General features: G+C 38.5%; 1 non-coding gene and 1 pseudogene across 1 annotated transcript; both read left to right on the top strand.

Moving 5' to 3' along the window:
• Positions 1-103: 103 nt before the first annotated feature.
• On the top strand, positions 104-18,506 carry LOC124090443 (disintegrin and metalloproteinase domain-containing protein 29-like; annotated as a pseudogene).
• Positions 15,624-15,726, top strand: LOC124090485 (U6 spliceosomal RNA). The gene has a single exon (XR_006851096.1). It is a non-coding gene; the product is annotated as a U6 spliceosomal RNA (small nuclear RNA).
• Positions 18,507-19,958: the final 1,452 nt, after the last annotated feature.

The following is a 19,958-nucleotide window of genomic DNA, read 5'->3' as shown; positions in this document are numbered from 1 at the left end:
ACAAAAGGATGCACATAAGAGAGAAACTATGAATTCTAGGAATGTGGGGAAAACTTCATTTCTTTTGCAAACATTGGATGACACATGACTGTTCTTAATGGAGATGAACCTTATACATGGAAGTTTTGTGGGAAAGACTTTAACTTTCCCAGCTCAGTTCTCAGGCCCAAAAGGCCTCACTGAAAAAAATTACTATGAATGTAAGTAGTGTGGTAAAAGCGTGAGTAGATTTACTTAGTTTTAAGTATCAGAAATAACAGTTCATCTTGGAGACAAACCAAATTAATTGAACAAATTTGGAAAGCCTGAAAATTCTTAATTTCTTTCCAACTCATGGAATAACTCATACTGCAGAGAAATTCTATTTAAGTTGCACATGAGAATCCTTTAATTTCTCTTGTAACTTCTGAAACAAAGAAACAAATGCATAAAATGCAGATGCTCCATACTTATGAAAATATGGGAAAACATTCTGTCTTCTCATTTCAAATAAAACCCATTAAAAACTCACACTGGTGAGAAAGTCTATGAATACATGCAGTGTGTCAAAGCTGCTGGTAGCCTATATCCTTTCCAGCAGGATGTAAGCTTACACAGAGGATTGAAATACAACTAATTATTATAATGTGGGAAGATTTCCCAATTTACTAAGTATGTTAACTCATCTGAAAAAATCACACTGTGGAGAAAGTTTTTAAATGAAGTGATTAGGAAAACCTGTTGAAAATGGATCTCTATGTATTTCTCTAGAAAATCCATAACATGAAAAAAATGCTTTGAAAGTTATAAATATATTATGTTCTACACTAGCTCAATTTATATATATATATATATATATATATATATATATATATTTGATTTCACTTTTTTACAAATAAAATTAAAGTGAGATATTTCTCTAAGCAGTCTTTAAGCAATAGTAATAGGTTGGATGTTTTTCCTAGCAATTTAATACAATTATTCTTCCATTTAATATATGTAGGTGGGTAAATTTAAGTGTTTTTCTAATATGGTGGTAGGTTTAATTTGTACATAGTTTAATTGTCTTATGATTAAAGAGATATTATAAAATAACTTTTTGTCAGTTGTGATTTTCCTACCAGCCTATGTGGCAGGCAATGGATATTTCATTTTTTTTCTTATGAAAAAAAACAAAACTGTTTCGTAAAAAAAAAATAGGGCAGAAAAATTTTCTTGCATTTTCTATCCAATAAATTGCTGTATTCAGTTTCTGTGTTTATCAATTAGCCTTGTGTTGTTATTTTCATCCCTTCCAAAACTGTGTAAACTCAATTAAAATATGTAAAGTCCAAAAAAACGTGCTGAGGACTGGGGTTGTGATTAGTGGTAGGAGGCTTGCCTAGCACGTGTGTGAAGCACTGAGTTTGATCCTCAGCACCATATAAAAATAAACAAAATAAGGGCATGTGTCCATTTACAACTTTAAAAAAAAAGTGCTGATAAAATATTCTGTAGCTGGTGAATTTACTGGTATTCAATAAATTCTGACATTGTGAAAGGACACAAATGTCTCTGGACTACATTAATGACATAACTTACTCAGAACACCATTGTTATATACCCTCATTTCCCACACATGACATTGCTTTCCTCTTGAATTTTATCAATGCTCCATTTAATTTCTATAAACTCCCATTCTTCCCTCAAGTTTTCTGTGATATGAGAGCATTCTTACTCTTTTAAACATCCTAGGCTTTTTTTCTCCTGCTCTCTTACCCCTGAGTTCTCTCCTTCCTGCATATGTGTCTAGGCCCAGGAAATGCTCTGGTGGGATAGCCAAAAGGTGAGAAGCAGATGGACTGTAGGAAGGGCCAACTGGAGTGATCCAGGCAGGAAGCAGCCCAGGACATATTAATTAACAACTTTTACAACTCCTTATAAGGAGGGACAATTCCTGGGACAGGTTACCTTAGCAACCGATTGGAGCAGGAGCAGTTTATCTTGATAAGAGTGAAGGAAGGCCTCTGAAGGCATTAACATTTCAGTTCCTCAGGGGCAGTCTTTCTGAACCCAAATTGGTCTTCTCTCAATTGATCAGATTGTCTATTTATACTAACTGCCTGTCTTTAATTCTGGCTTCACCATGGCTAATAAGTTGCCCTAAAGAGAGGCTGGGAGGGTGGGGGGGAATTAATCCTTTCTCAGGCATTGGTTCTTCATCATAATGTTCTTATAATTTCATTTTATATTCAGGTTTGGTTCCTCCATAACATTATAAAAGGTTGAGTATCTGCTCTCTGTTGTTTAAGTTTTCTGTCTTTCTTACACGTTGAATTCTTAACTCATACAGCTTTGAAAAAAATTCATGTCTGTCCTAAAATTGGACAAAACCCACCTATTCTTCCCCCACTTATGACTTTATTGTTTACTGGTCCATCATTTAATCACAGTAATATCTTGGTTCATTCTAGTTTGATAAAAAGCCATAACTGTCTAAAAATTGCACCAAATCAACTTATTCTTCCCCTGATTATGACTTCCCTTTAGAACTGGAGAGTTTTCAATTCAGGTATGCACTGTTTTTCCAAATACCCTCCCTACCTTTTATATCTCTTCCTGCCTTAGAGTATCCTCTGCCCTAGGGTACCCAGCTCATTGAGCACAACCTCCCCTGATGAGCACAGCATTGTGATGTAATAGCCTCACTCTTCCCTCCACCTCTCAGAATTGGTCAGACCTGCAGTCACTGTTGTCCTCCAGACTACCACCACCTTAGGGACAGTCTTGCCTGCCTCCCACTTGGCCTTATTTACTTTGGGCGGAGGCTCCCTTATTCATGGGGCCTGCTTGGGTCCAGAGACCCTTGACTTGAGTTCTCTGGCTGCATGTACTCTGGGTACTCCTCTGCCTTGTCTGCTGCTCCCATGGCCTCCCAAAATGGCTCTTCACATCTTCTGAGGTTGTGATTCCCAAGAAGGTACCCCAGAGGAGGGGTGAAATTAAAATGCCAAACCAGCTTGCCTACAGCATTCGCTTCCGGGGCCAAAGACATGTGATCCACATGAAGCTCAAGAAGAAGTTGGTGCCCAGACATTTTCATGTTGTTACTAATAATGACCAAGGGGCCAATCAGGAGGACTACCCATATGTCCCTCAAGATTGTTACTACTACAGCGACCTGGAAGGGGTTTCTGGGTCTGTGGCCACCCTGGACACCTGCTATGGAGGGCTGCGTGGCATGCTGCAGGTGGATGACTTCACTTATGAAATCAAACCATTGGAGGCTTCTTCCAAATTTGAGTATGTGGTTTCTCTGCTTGTGTCAGAAGACAGAGCAGAAGAAGCTGAAAGGTGTGACATTGAATGGCAAAAGACAGATCAAGCATTTGAAGGGGTAAACTTAGCTGAAAGTCCTAGAGCAGGCCCGGCATATTTGTGGTACACCCATATGAAAAACTTGAGACTTCATTACACTGTTTGTAACTCATTAGCTCAGCAAGCCAGAAACATTAGCCTTACCATAGAGAATGTAGTAATTAAAAACAGCATCTTAGATACCATTTTCAAACCAACCAATTTAAATGTCTTCATACATGTTTTGTGTATATGGGATGGGTGAGATTGGGTTGACTTAGATAACAGGTACCATGCTGAACGTGCTGTAACTGATTTTGATTTGTGGAAATTGCATGGATGGTATGATGAAATTCCACATTCAACTTTAGCTTTCTATAGGACACAGAATTGCAAGTCAAGATTATTATGCCAGCTATCAAGGAATATGCAGCCTCAACTGGGGAGTACTGTATGTATATGCAGTAAAGTGTCATATTTTTGGCCACCACTATTACAGCTCACGCCGTTGATCATAATATAGGCACACTCCATGATGGTCCTGGTTGTGTTTGTTTTCGAAGAAATAATTGTGCCATGGCTCCTGGGCCTGGCCTTCTAGATATGTTCAGCAATTGCTCTTATGAATATAGACATGTTCATGTTCATGGATGGGATTCTTGCTTGAGTGAAAATGTTCCATACCAAAATTATCCTTACTATTCATTTCATTGTGGAGACAAGAACATAACTATAGGTGAGGAATGTGACTGTGGCTCCTTAAAAGAATGTTCCCATGATGAGTGTTGTACTAACTTCTGTGCCCCCACTCTTGGCAGTGTGTGTGATTGAGGACGTTGCTATAAAAACTGTAAATATTCTCGGAAGGAGACACACTTGGTATTTGTGACCTTCCAGAGTACTGTGATGGAAAAATGAAAATTTGACCAAATGACTTCTACATCCAGGATGGAACCCCGTGTTCATCACTGGCTGTTTGTGTGAGAGGAAACTGCAGTGACCGTGATATGCAGTGTCAAGCCCTTTTTGGATACCCAAGTAAAAGATGGTTCACTAGCAGGCTATGAAAAATTGAATGTAATGGGTGACTGATTTGGAAACTGTGGGATTAGGTTGCAAGGAGGGGGAAGTAAACTATGAAATGTGAAATAGACGATGTTTTATGTGGAATATTGCACTATGGTAAAATTAAATGTATTCCTGAGGGAGGCAAACATACCACATTTCATCAAATATTAGTTCAAAATATCAAACCTGAAAGATACTTTGGATATGATGCACACTATGGCACAAAAATACCAGAAATGTGGCTTGTAGTGGATGGTGCAATCTGTTTGAACCAGGATTGTACTTTTCATTAAGACATGGGTTTTGATTGTGATGTGAACACATGCAGATTCAAAGGTGTGTATAATAACAAAAAATACTGTCACTATATGCAGGGTTGCCAACCACCAAATTGTGAACAGAAAGGAACAGGTGGTAGTATAGATAGTGGCTTTCCACCTCAAAGACAACCACATATGCAAGTCAGAATAATTGTAACTATAAACCAGCCAGTAGTCTTAGTGATTTTTCATTCATTTTTTCCTGCTTTCAATTACTGCTGGTGCAATTATAAAACCAAGAGCAGTATAATAAGGAAATTATGTCCAGGAGGACTTGAGAGTACTAAAGTTGAAGAAATACTAGAGAACAAAGATGAAGAAATTATAAAGACAAAAGATGAAGAAATACCAGAGCAAAAAAAAAAAAAAAAAAAAGAGGAAATAGATGAAGAAATCAAATGAAGAAAATCACACTGGCACTTGTTGGAAAAAATGCTCAATAATTACTCTGACAATTACACATCTTTTAGTCATTCTGAAGTTGTCATCTGGAAGTTGTCACCTTAAAATAAAACCACTGGGGTATTAAAAAATGGGTCTCTGTGTTCACATTCATTTAACATTTCATATCTGGTGGTGTGTGTGTTTGTGTGTGTGTGTGTGTGTGTGTGTGTGTGTGTTGCTGGGCATAGATTCCAGGGCCTCTCACATGCCAGGTAAGTGCTCTATTACTGAGTTTATACCCTACATCCCTGGTCATATTCTGAATATTGGTAGAGGTGAAACAGAAACTATCAGACTCACTTGCAAAAGGAGATATGTTTGTAAAATGTGGGTTCTAAGTCTTCTAGATGCCTCTGTAGTAAATCTTAGTTGCATCACTGTGCCTGGTTGTAACATTGTCACAGTCTGTTTCCAAATGGTAAGCATTGGGTTTTTGTTGTCCTTATTCTTTGTTCTTTTTACTGATAGTATAAAACTAATAAACATAAAAATTGACATCTGTCAGTGATACACAAGGAGGACGAAAACTTTTATGTTACAGGCATCTTGATTTTCAGGTTTTGATACCTGCTGACCACGAGTTTATAGAAAAAGCACTAATCTTTCAGAATTTTGAGGACTAAATTTAACGTGGAGACATGAAATGTACTTCTCCATAAGCAATCAAAATGGAATGATGGCACCTAAGGAAAGCCTGGAACGTTTTAGGACTGAGTACATGCGAGTGGCCATCAGTCTCATTATCTTCAGATTTATTCTCTTGTGCTAAACCTGTGATATTCTATGCACAAAGTCTTTGACACTTTGTTGATTAACAATCACATGAAAAATCATGAGCAATAATAGAACACTTCTTAATGCTTCTAATGATTGAAGTCAAAGTCATACAAAATCCCAGGAATTGCAAAAACTCAGCCCGGCTACAAATTGTAGCATGCAACTAACCATAGGGCAGGAAGAACCACGTCAGAAACAGTGTGCTTGTTCAGAGTCTGGTGGCCTTTTCAAGGGTCTCATTTAAAGGGTTTGGAGTCTGGTGGTCTTTTAAAAGGTCTCATTTCAAATTCTTCCTCTTCACAGGGAGTCTGGATTAGGGTAAGTACCAGAGGGGAGAAGAAGGATACAGAAGGAGAGAATCAGTGGAGTTGCCAGGGTGACATTATAGTTTGTCCATCTTTCCAGAGTTCTGTGGGCTAGCAGTTCTTGCCCAGGTGGCTTATGTGAGAGAGCAAGTTGCATGCTCCTCTAAGATGGGTCTGAGTTCCTGTTTATTGAGCCCTTCTCAAATATCAGTAGCTGCATTTTCACCTAATACCAGCACCTACTGAAAGCAAGTCTGTGTGACCATTTGCAAAGTAGGGATGTTTCTTCTTGATCCAAAGGCAATAAATGAAACTACAGCCTGTCATTCTCTATAGAAGGGCAGTCATGCAGGCTCTGTTTGAGCAGCCTGTTTGCCAAAGCATGATAACCGTGGGCTCAGAAGCCTTCATCTCCCCCTTACCTCTTTCCTCATTTCGCTTGGTATCCTTATGTATGTGGTTTGTGTTTATTCAGGCCTCTTTGTTTCCCTTGAGCCATTACTGTGCTCTGTGGTATGGTAAGTTTGAACCAGTGTGGTTTACTTGATGTTTATCATGCAGTCTTCAAAATAGTGACCAAGCTGTTGTACCTAGAGGCAGCTGTGCTCTGTCATGTCTCTGAAGTTTCTGAGTAGTATTTGATAATTCAGGTTTGGGGCCATAAATTAAAAGGCAGCAGTGTCATTGTTAAGGTGATATATGAAAAGCAGTATCTAATTGGTGCCAGATATTTGAGATAGACTCATCATACCATTGTCAACACATTTGCATTTACTTAGTCAACACAAGGAAAGAAAACTTTAAAACAAACCTTTACAGGATTCTCCTCCCCCCATTTCTAGGACTCTGTCATATACAGTGGGAGTTAATGTTCTGAGTCCAATGGTAATACTAATAATGCATAATAGGGATATGGCAAGGAGCCAAAAAGTAGACCAGGATCAGGATAGAAAGCCTATGTAAATAGTGAGGTTATAAGAAAAAGAAACAAAGTAGATAGAAGGGAACAGGTCTTTGGAAGGGATAGAATAGGAAACCTGTTGAATGAGACCTCCAAAGACCTGTTATATATTTTACAAAATATATGTAAAAATCAACTTAAAGGAGGACAGACTTATTTTTGGTTCAGAGGACTTTTAGGGACTATTTTCAAAGTTTATACTTCAATAAATTGGAAAACCCAGAAGAAACAGATACATTTCTAGACGCATAGAACCTGCCAAAATTAAATCAAGAAGACACAGAAAACCTCAGCAGACCAATAACCAGCAATGAGATAGAAAAAGTAGTCAAAAGCCTTCCAACAAAGAAAATCCCAGGACCCAATGGATTCTCACATAAATTCTACCAGACCTTCAGAGAACAACTCATGTCAGTGTTCCTCAAAATGTTCCACAAAATAGGCAGGAAACACTTCCCAACTCATTCTATGAAGCCATTATAATGCTTTTCCAAAACCAGATAAGGACACTTCAAGGAAATAAAACCATAGACCAATATGCTTGATAAACACAGATGCAAAATTTTTAAATATTAGTAAATCATATTGAAACTCACATTTAAAAGACTGTACATCATGATCAAAGTTTTCATTCAAAGGTTGTTCAATATATAGAAATCAACAAATGTAATTTACCACATAAAAGAACTAAGGACAAAAATCACAGAGTCACCTCAATAGATGCAGAGAAAGCCTTCAATAAAATACCCATTTACAATAAAAATTAAAGAAAATAGGGCTATACCACAAACCCAAAGCCAACATAGTAGTGAATAGGGAAAAGCTGAAAGAATTTTCATTAAAATCCTGAACAAGACAAGGACTCAACTCTCACCAGTCCTATCCAATATATACTAGAAATTACAACCAGAACAATTTGGTAAGAGAAGAAAATAAAAGGGCTAAAAATAGGAAAGTAAGAAGTCAAATTATCACTGTTTGCAGATGATAAGATCCTATACTTAGAAGATCCAAAAAACTCCACCAGAAGACTTCTAGAACCAACAAACAAATTCAGCAAGGTAGCAGTTTACAGAATCAACTTACAAAATTCAATACATTTCCTATACACCAAGAATAAATCTACTGAAAAAGAAATCACAATGACAATCCCATTCACGATAGCCTCAAAAATATATCTGGGAATAAATCTAACCAAAGTGAAAGATCTCTACAATTAAAACTTTAGAACACTGAAGAAAGAACTTGAAGAAGACACAAAAAGATGGAAAGACCTCCCATGTTCATGTATATGCAAAATTAAAATTGTTGAAATGGCCATACTATCTATTTTAGTCAGCTTTCTCACCACTTGACCAAAATGACCTGACAGGAACAATTAGAGAAGAAAAAGTTTATTTGGGGGTTCACAGTTTCAGAGGTCTCTGTCCACAGATGGCCAACTCCATCCCTTGGGGCCTGAAATGATGCAGAATATCATGGCAGAAGTGTATGGTAGAGGAGAACACCTGGGGACAAGGTATCAGTAAGTGGGAGGAACAGAGAGGGGAGACTAAGCTCAGCTAACAAAATATATACCCCAAAGGCATGCCCCTAATAATCTACCTCCTCCAACCACAACCTACCTGCTCACAGTTACCACCCAGTTGCCATCCTAGAAAGGGACCAAAGTATTGCCTAGGTAAAGGCACCCACAGACCAATCAGTTCACCTCTAAATTTTCTTGCATTGTCTCTCACATGAACTGTTGGGGAGCACCACATATCCAAACCATAACTCTATCAAAAGCAATATATAGGTTCAATGCAATCCCCATCAAACTCCAATGACATTCTTTAGAGAACTAGAAAAATAGTCGTACAATTTGTTTGGGAGAAAAAAGAAAAGAAAAAAAAAGACCTAGAATAACCAAAGTAATTCTAAGCCAAAAAGTAGTGCTTCAATTTATATTATAAGCTATAGTAACAAACTGCATGATTTTGATTATTTTGAGTTGACTTTTGTGCAGGTTGAGAGATAAGGATGTAGGTTCATTATTCTACATATGGATAACCAGTTTTTCCAGCAACATTTTAAAAAGGGTGTCTTGTCTCCAGTGTATGTTTTCACATCTTTGTCAGGGATTAGAGCACTATATCCGAGTGGGTTTGTCTCTTGTGTCTTCTGTTCTTTTTCGTTAGTTTACTTGTCTATAAGGAGGCACAGGTGATGCTGATTGGAATATCTTCTGAACAGACCGGAATTACATGTCTATGCCTGGCACTGGGACTGTTCCAGAGGCTCTATTTGCAGGTGCTGGCTCGGGAATGGGAGCTGTTAAGACCTGTTCACTACTGGGTTTTACCAGTCCAGCACTTAGTTCCAAGACAAAGTCCTGTACTTTCTACCCCATTATTCACAGCAAATGGAATCTTGCTCCATTCTGTGCTGCATGATATTGACGTGCCAGTGTGCTGGTCACCAAGGTTGACGCTAAGTTTTACCTAATCTCTCAGCCACAAGGACCTGCATGGTCTTAGGTTTTGCAGCAGACCCATGCTATAGATAGCAGTGATACAGGAAGAAATGAGTGTATACCACTGGGGTGCATGTCTGTCAAGAGGAGACAGGTGAAGTCCTTCTGAGAATACTGGCCTGAGGATAGGTGTGTTGCTGAATGTAAGGAGGGAGTGTCAGAGGACCTCCAAGTCCTTGATCTCCAAGTCTGACATTAAGCTGAGTTACACAGCCATAGGCACCTGTGCAGTTGGGAGTGAGACAGCTTATGTTCCAGACCCACTCCAAACTCTAGCCTGTCTCACAGGGCACAGGTTTCCTCCTAATGCTGGAACAGTTCTAAAGGATCTCTCTGTAAGCTCTGCCTTGGGTAGAGGGGCCTTTATTTTCTGCCCTTGTGCTAGGTCTCTCTGAATTGGCTTGGCATAGAGCTCCAGGGCAAAGTCCTGTGCTACCTTTTACACCCTGCACCCTAGTAGGTGGAGTCTTGCAATCATTCTGCTTCCCAATGTTGTGGGTAGGGTGGTGGAGGCAGTCTCTAGGTCACCTGACTGACACAGTTCCAGCAGCTGAGTCCATGGTAATGGCAGGAGTCATGGGGCTCTTGTTGGCACTAGGTTGCACAACCATGAGCCTGGTGCTGGATATTAACCCTAGGATTAGAAAGAATTATTTTTCCTTTCACTAAGTGAAAGACACAAGACTTTCCATGTTGCATTGCTTAAAATTGGGGGATAAGTGATAAGTGACAGACACAACTCTTTTTTAGTGCCTTCTGCAATGTGTCTTTTACTGTTATACTAAAACCAGGCACTATGTTCTCTCATCTGACTTCCTCAGCTCTTGTGAAGATAGTTTCTTGGGTGAATATTTGTTCAAATTGGTGTATCTCTGTGTGTGTGGAGGGGGAGACGATTACTGTAAGATCTTATTCAGTCACCAAGTTGGTCCACATTTTTGCTTACTTTGTGGAATAAGCTTATGAATAATGCAGATGTGAGCATTCATAGACAAGACTACATGTAGAAGTTCTTAGAATTAAAATTTGCAGATCATTGAGTACGTATTGGTTTTACTTGATAAAAAACCTATTACTGGAGAGCAGGCTGCGCCCAGCTCTGAATTACTCTGTGTTGTATGGAACACAGATTTCAGGCTGCACCTATCCCTGAATTACTCCATTTTATAAAGCATAGTTTCCCCTGGATTACTCCACCAAGTACAAGTACTAAGGCTGAACGAGTTAACTTATAGGGTTAAACAAGATAACCACCATGTATTCCTGATGTAGGACATGCAGAACATATCAAAAGGAATAACCACCAGTGGCACAGCACAATCGTAAGACCCAAACTGATAAATTAATCATGCTAACAGAAAATGACCACCTGTGAACTTACACAATGAAACCAGAAGCACATGAATACATGGGCATATCAAACTCATATTAGCGAAAGGTCTGCCAGCTTATCAAACAGACCAGATGGCTGAATAGTGAAACCCTCTCACCTGAAATGTATAAAGAGGCAATGTATAAGGAGAGGCAATTAAGGTAGTGGTACACACCAACTTGTCACCTTATCAGTCGACCTAATCAATGAATCATGAATGCAATAGGCGAGGGACTCCTGACAAGCCTGGGGCTTCATCTCTGCTCTACCTCCCTTCTTGACTGGCTCACATCAAAACTGCCTGCCAACCTGCCTGCTTTCAGGACCTTGGCCTTCCCTTGAACAGCTCCCCACTTGAAAAACTCTGCTCCTTGAACAAGTTCCATGCCTCCCACAAGTTCCCTGGCTGTGTTGTCCCTTATGTGACTCTTTTGCTCCAAATCAGCGTTCTGCCTTTGCTTTCCGTTCTGTCTTCAAATCACATGGTCACTGTTAACTCTTTCATAGCCACACTTTGACATACATGTCATTTTATAAATTGTGATGGGTGCTTCGTGTACTGTAGTGTTAGTAATTAAGATTGGAATGAAATAAGAGAATTTATAATTGCCATAGTCATGACACCAAGTGAACCATGAGGAGTCAGAGAATTAAAATTGATGGGTATGGTTTAAAACTGCCTTTGTCAGCACATCTCAGCTGACCATGACCACTGAGGTGGCTCTGCCAGTGAAGCTGTGATGTGCCATGACCTGCAGTAACTGAGGGAACAGTGGAGAGGACACCAGAACACTCTGGAAGCCAGAAATGGGCTCAGTGGCCTTAGAGGATATAGTCATTGGACTTCAACCAGGAGGAGTGGGCTCTGGTGGACCCTTCCTAGGAGAAATGCTACAGATGTGATGTCATGTGGGAAATCTTCAGTAACTACGCCTTCCTAGGAAAAAAGTGTAAAGACAGGAACTTTGAAGATTACTACAAAAACAGGACAGATGTTTTTGTAGTAATCTTCAAAGTAAAAACTCATGTTTTACAGTAATAACAATGGAGAGCAACCTGTGAAAGCAAAGACCGTTATCTCAGTGGAGAAATCTTTAGCCAGGTTCCAAATCCTAATGTAAGCAAAAGAAGTTCTAATGGAGTAAAATGATATGAATGCATTGTACCTGGAATATTCTTAATGTGTCACTCATCCCTTAATAGGAAGAATTCTGCTGATAGAAACTAGGTACAATCTGTATGAGACTCAGGAATATGTAACAATAAGACCTGTGGGAAAGCCTACAGTGATCTTTACTCCTTTCAAACACATGAAAGGACACAGACTGGAGAGAAATTCTATGATTATAGGCATGTGGCAAATCACTTTTTTCTGTTGAAAGTTATAGAAGATACATGGTATTGAATACCAGAGATGGAATTTATGAATGTAACTTTTGTGGGAAAGCCTTTAATTCTCCTAGTTCAGTTTTATGGCACAAAAGGACTCAGACTGAGGAGGGAACTCTATGAATATAAAGAATGTAGGAAAGGTCTCAGTGATTCTAGCTCACTTAGAAACAATATTTTTATTGGTGCCAGGGGTGATGGTGCATGCCTATGATCCCACCAACTCAAGAGGCTGAAGCTGGAGGATCACAAGTTGGAGGCCAGCTTTGGGAATTTAGCAAGACCATGTTTCAAAATAAGAAATCATAAAAGCTAGGAAATGTAACTCAGCGGTAAAGCACCCCTGCATTCAAACTTCGGTACTACATGTACACACACACACAAAAATATTTTCACATACACATACGTATTCATATGTGTATGGGAATCTGTAATTGTACATAATAATAATTATATATTAAATAATTATAATATATATAATATTAATCTTCATTGTGATGTATTCCTACCTCTGCATAGCATAATTTGGTCAATTTCATTTCCTTGTGCCTCCCCTTTCCCTCCCATCTTCCCTCTCCTAAATCCCCATTCTCTATGCTACTTGTCTCCCTTCTATTTTTTTTTAGATTCTTCCATCCACCTCCACTCCATTTTTATTCCCTCTACTTCTATATATGCAATAATACTTATAACCCTTGATTTTCAGAGTCTGACTTACTTCACTTAGCATGATGTTCTCCAGTTCCATTCACTTTCCTGCAAATGACTGCATACAGACTCCTCTATCAACTTTTTCATACAGAGAAAAGTGAAAATGGGCAGATATCCTATAAATATTAAAATATGAAAGTCTTCTGTCATTTCAGTACAAATCAAAGCCATAAAAGCAATCACTGTAATGAGAGCCTTCAAGAATATTCACAGTTTCTCAATACTTCTGGTGGCTACATCCTGAAAAAAATGTATGATTACACAGATGATTGAAACATTATTAATTTTTAAAATACAGGAACACTTTTCATTTTTACCAATATTTTAAGCCCTATCACACAAGAGAGAAACTTTATCAATGTGAGTAATAAAAAAACTATTAAAAACCAATTCATGTGTAATTCCCTAAAAAATTTACAGTATGAAAAAATGTGGTAAAAGTTATAAATATATCATGTTCTACATTGGCTCATTTTTTTTAAGAGAGAGAGAGAGAGAGAAAACTTTTTAATATTTATTTTTTAGTTTTTGGCGGACACAACATCTTTATGTGGTGCTGAGGATTGAACCCAGCGCCCCACACTTGCCAGGGGAGCTTGCTACTGCTTGAGCCGCGTCCCCAACCCCATTGGCTCATTTTTAATATGAATCTATTAGGGTACGATAGATTAGCCTTATCTCAGGCCCCACCCCACCTCAATTAGCAGAACTGATGTGAAGTTAAGGACCTCCCCTTCGTCCTGCCCTCTTGCTGTTATCAGAGGAGCAAGAGTCCCCAAAGTGAAAATAACAAGATCTTATTTTTTAAAAAGATTGCCTGACCACTGTTGTGGAGCATACTCGGAGATCCAAACTGGATCTAGAGTAACTTAATAAGGGAGAACCCCCCTTTCAAGATTTGATACCTATTGCTTGCATCTCATACATCTAATGAAATCTAGAGAAACAGGTTTGGACACATGCGTAATAAGCACTCTGGGCAAGGCAGAGGAATCTGTCAATCACCCTGTCACCTCTAGTTCAGCATAAACCACTCCTAGCAAACAGCCCACCAAAGAATTCAGAAGCATAGATAAGCCCAGTCCCCAGTTCTCTGTTCCTATTGTGGCTATTGCAGACTATCTCCTGCCAATAAACTCTTTTAATTGCTTTCTTTGTCTTGGTGAATTCATCTCATTCCCCGATACCACCCCCCCCCACACACACACACACACTGGCCTTCATAAAAGGGTCCTAGGACATCTATATGTACATTTGATTTCTTCTTTTTTTGCAAATAAGATTAAGTATTCTTTAAGCAATAGTAGGTGGATTTAATAGTAGAGGAGGTGTTTTGTGATTTTTTTTTTTTTAAAGTGAGTTAGTACGATTTTTCTCTTTGTATTTTGATATATATAGGTTGGGTGAATCAAAGTGTGCTTCCAATATGGTGTTAGGTTTAATTTTTTACATAGTTTGTTTTGTGATTAATGGGCTATTCTAAAATCACTTATTGTTAGTTGTTATGATTTTCTTACTAGCCTATGACAAGTATGGATATCCTATTCTTTTCTTAGAAAAAAATATGTTTATTAAGAAAAGGGGGGGACAGAAAGAGGTTTATTTCATTTTCCTTGCTAATAAACTGTAACCTTCGATTTCTAATCATGTAACGTTTTTCATGCAGTCTTAATGTCAATTACTATTTTCTTTCTTTACTGTTAAAGAATAAACTCAATTAAATCATAAATAAATCATAATTGAATAAACTCAATTAAAATACATAAAATCACTTCTCAAAAAATGCTGATGAATGTTATATAGCTGGTGAGTTTATTGTTATTCAATAAATTCTGACATTGTGGAAGTGAAGCAGGAGCTAGATTACCTATAAGAAGATGGAAATAGGGACCTCAGAGAATGGGGGGTCCCACTACCCCAGACTAAAGCCCTAGGCTAACGCTAGTTTTGTTGTGTTGTGTTTGTTTTTAGCTGCCTGAGTGGAAATCTCCACTCACACTTGGGTAACCATACATTCCTGGGAGGTAAGGCTACAATGGTAATGATATCTTCTTGACTACCCTAACATTAGTCAACCTCAAAGAGTTGTTTTTAACTCAAGCAGTTCCTCTGTTCTAAGGAACAAGTACAGGACAAACTCAGGTAAACAAAGACATCAAACCATCCCATTACAGGAATAAGAAATTTAAATTGTGTACTTTCAATTGAGTCAAAAAGAGAACAAATAAGAGAAGAGTTTCCAATGAAAGGTTAGTTCCTCTTTAACGGAGTATAAGAACCCCTAGACAACAGACAATGGTTGGCACCTCTTTCTTGGGTCTCCTCCATGTTTGGGAGCTCTGCTTTCTTTCTGTTGCTCTAATAAATCCTGTTACTTATCTCTCCCCCCACCCCTCCCTCCCTCTTGGGTCTGTGGATTTCAATCTTCAAATTCACCAGACAATGCTTGCTTTGGCAGCACATATACTAAAATGGGAACAATTTAGAGAAGATTAGCATGGCCCCTGCACAAGGATGGCATGCAAATTCATGAAGCATTCCATATTTCTGAAGTGGATCCTTATCTCTCACCTTGCATAAAAATCATCTTTAAGTGGATCAAAGACCTAGGAGGCCCAAAGAGGATCAAAGAAAATGGAGGCCCAACATTCCAACGCATTAGCACAGGAACTGACTTCCTTTGTTTTGTTTTGTTTTGTTTTGTTTTGATATTTTTTAGTTGTAGATGGGCAGAATACTTTTATTTACTTTTATGTGGTGCTAAGGATTGAACTCAGTGCCTCACACCTGCAAGGCAAGTGCTCTATCACTGAGCTACAACCTTAGCCCAGAACTGACTTCCTTAACAGGACTACTAAAGCACAATAAATAAAATTTTTAAAAAATCAATAAATGGGATGGCATCGAACTATAAAGCTCCTTCACAGCAAAAGAAATAATCAGGAGCATGGAGAGAGAGCTTACAGAATGAGAGAAAATCCTTGCCACCTTCACCTCAGATATGGCATTAATTTCCAGTTTGTACAAAGAACTCAAAAAGCTTAACACCAAAACAAACAAACAAACAAACAAAAAACACAACAAAAATCTCTCATACACACACACAAACAAACATACACACACACACATACACCCCCCCCCCCACAAACACCCTAATCAATAAATAAGCAAAGAATCTGAACAGATTCTTCTCAAAAGAAGAAAGATACATGATCAACAAATATATGAAAAAAATGTTCAACATCTCTAGCAAATACAGAAACACAAATTAAAACTGTACTGAGATTCCATCTCACTCCAGTCAGAATGGCAGTTATCAAGAATACACGTAATAATAAAGGGATGGGTTTGTGGCTCAGTGATAGAGTGCTCACCTAGCATGCACAAGGCACTGTGTTCTTTCCTCAGCACCACATAAATGTAAAATATATTGTGTCCACCTAAAACTTAAGAATAAATATTAAAAAAGAATACAAGTAATAATAAATATTGGTGAGGATGTGGGGAAAAGGGAACACTCACATTGTTGGGGCTGCAAATTGGTGCAGCCACTCTAGAAAGCAGTTGGAGATTCCTCAGAAAACTTGGAATGGAACCACCATTTGACCCAGTTATCCCACTCCTCTGTCTATACCCAAAGGACTTAAAATCAGCATATTACAGGGATGCAGCCACATCAATGTTTATAGCAGCACAATTCATAATAACTAAGCTATGGAACCAACCTAGATGCCTTTCAGCAGATGAATGGATAAAGAAAATGTGGTATACATACACAATGGACTATCACTCAGACATAAAGAAGAATGACTTTATGATGTTTACCCTTAAATTGATGGATCTGGAGACTATTATGCTACGTGAAATAAGCCAATCTAAAAAAAAAAGGTCAAATGTTTTTATTGATAAGTGAAAACTAAACCATAATAAAGCACAAGAGGGAAAGGAGAAGTTCAGTAGATTAGACAATGGGAAAAAAAGGAGGGGAGTGGGATAGAAATAGGAAGTACAGTAGAATATATTTTACATAATTTTCCTATGTGAACATATGAAAATACCTAAGTGAATCCCACCATCTTGCCCACCCACAATAATGAGTTCTAATTAGAATAAGATATACTCCATGCTTGTATGATTTTATCAAAGTGGATTCTACTGTCATGTATAACTAAGAAGAACCAATAAAAAATAAATAAATTCAGGAGACAAAGAACCCACCCATTAACACTTCGTGTAATCAAAGGACACACATGTGTGGGGACTATGTAAATGGCATAGTTCCCTGGGGACACTGTTGTCATACATCCTCATTTCCCACAGAGAACATCACTTTACTCTTGTATTTCATCAGTCACCTCAACTCCATTCAATTTCTACAAACTCCAATTCTCCCCCATCAAAATTTCTGTGAAGAGGAGTGTACACTTATCTTGCTACTATTTAAAGATTGTCTTTCAATCACAAATGATCCCTTGATTCTTTTCTGTTTGATAAAATCATTAATTATCCTAAAATTAAACCAAACTCATTTATTCTTCCCCTATTTATTGCTTCACTATGTAACTAGACTTTTTAGCCCAGGTATATACTATCTTTCCCAAATACCTCTTCCCCCGCCCCCCAGAGGCCCTAGGGTATTCAGCTCACTGAGCACAGCCTCCCCTGATGAGCACAGCATTGTTATGTAATAGCCTGGCCTCCCACTTCAGAGGGTTCCAAGCCTGGGCCCTCTTTCTGATCTCCACAAGACCAGCTTATTATGAAACCTGGTGTTTCAAGAATAGTCTTGCCTGCCTCCCACTTGATTGCATTCTTTTTTTCTTATTTATTTATTTATTTGTCCCAGGATCCCTCATTCAAGGGGCTTGATCCCTCAGACAGGTATTCTCTGGCTGCCTGTGCTCTGGGTACTCCTCTCCCCTGTCTTCTGCTAGGAGGAAGCACCTAGTGTAAGGAACCCACTAGGATGCTGCTTCACTTCCTCTGAGGGTGTGATTCCCTGGAAGGTGCCTTACAGAATGGGTAGAAGTGAGATGCCAAAACCTTCTCTCCTGCAGCATTTGCTTCTGGGGCTAAAGACATGATCTATATGAAGCTCAAAAATAACTTGCCACCCCGACATTTTCCTGTTATGACCAATGATGACTGTTACTACTACAGCTACCTGGAAAGGGCTCCTGAAGCAACAGCCACCCTGGACACCTGCTACAGAGGTCCGTGTGGCATGCTGCAGGCAGATGACTTCGCTTTTGAAATCAAACCATGGGAGGCTTCTTCCAAATTTGAGCATGTGGTTTCTCTGCTTGTGTCAGAAGATAGAAGAAGCTGAAAGGTATGATATTAAAGGGGAAAAGACAGATCAAGCATTTGAAGAAGTAAAACTTGCTAAAAATCCCAGAACAAGCACAATTCATTTGTGGCAAATATAAAACACTTCAAGCTATATCACACAGCTTCTAACTCGTTGCACATAATAACAAATATCACACATATAATATAGAATGTAGTGAGTATAAACTACAAAATGTATTCTATTTGCTACACAATTTGTGTGGATGCTTACATACATCTTCTGTGCTTATTGGATTAAAAAAGTAAGTTGAAACTAGTATGCAGATATAGAGTTCAATATCTATAACTGATTTTGTTTTGTGAAAATATAAAGGATGTTTTAGATAAGATTCTTCCTGACACTTTACTTCTTCTTAGAAGGCATGAAATCTTAGGGGCCTCACTTTGTTTTTATCATTTTGGAGTATGCAGCCCCAAACTAACAAGTATCATTAGCTTTTAATCAAGGTATCACTTATTTCTGGCTGAAATCTTTCAACACATGCTACAGATGTCATTGGATTCAGATATGACAAAATTCCTTGTTCTTATTTTGAACAGGCAACTATTTCATGAATCTTGTTGTCTGTTCCTTGGTTTATGCTAAGCAACTATTCCTTTGACAAACTGCACAATTAGCTTTATTCTTGGGATCTTTGCTTGTGCCAAATATTCCATACAATAGTATTCATTTGTAGCTCCTTATTGTAAGATCATAAATCAGAAAAAAAGAATGACTACAGCTTCTTAAAAGAATATACTAATTGTGAGGGTCATGAGACCAGTTGTGCTCTTACCCTTGGCACTGTTATGTGACACAGAAGGCTGCTGCATGGACCAAAATTTGTCTTCCCTATAGTGATTTGCAGAGACACAGTTTGTATTTGTGATCTTCCAGAATATTGTGATGGGAAAATGCACTGGTGCCCACATGCCTTTATATCTAGGAACTCGAGGTTCAGCCTTAGATATATGTGTGAAAAGAAACTATAGTGATCATGAAGTGCATGTCAAGCCTTTCTTTACTAGAGAATAAAAGATGTTAGACCAGCATTCTATCGAAATTCAATTTAATGGGAAATCGGTTTGGAAACTATGAGGCAATGTTGGACATGAGAGGATGAGAAACCTTTAAAGTGTGACAATGATCATCTTTTTTGCCCAATGCTGCATTGCGGTAGTGTCACATATATTCCTAGAGAAGGGGAACACTACATTTTTTTCATATTACAGTGCAAGGCAATAAAGAAGAAAAATGCTTTTGATATGATGCACACTTTGGGCATAACTGGTCTGGCATCTCGCCTCTTACTCCACCCATTCTGTGGGACACCTTTCTAGGGATTATGATTTCAGAGGAAGAGAAATGCTACCCTGGTGGGGCATGGGAACAGCAGGCAGGGGACGGGAGTTCCCAGAGGATTGGGCCCAGACAGGCCCCATGAGCAAA

Source organism: Marmota monax, unplaced genomic scaffold (assembly GCF_021218885.2).
Source record: "Marmota monax isolate L192 unplaced genomic scaffold, Marmota_monax_Labrador192_F-V1.1 WCK01_AAM20220418_F8-fsc00017, whole genome shotgun sequence".
Classification (NCBI taxonomy): Eukaryota; Metazoa; Chordata; class Mammalia; order Rodentia; family Sciuridae; genus Marmota; species Marmota monax.
This window is presented reverse-complemented; position numbering and strand designations above follow the sequence as displayed.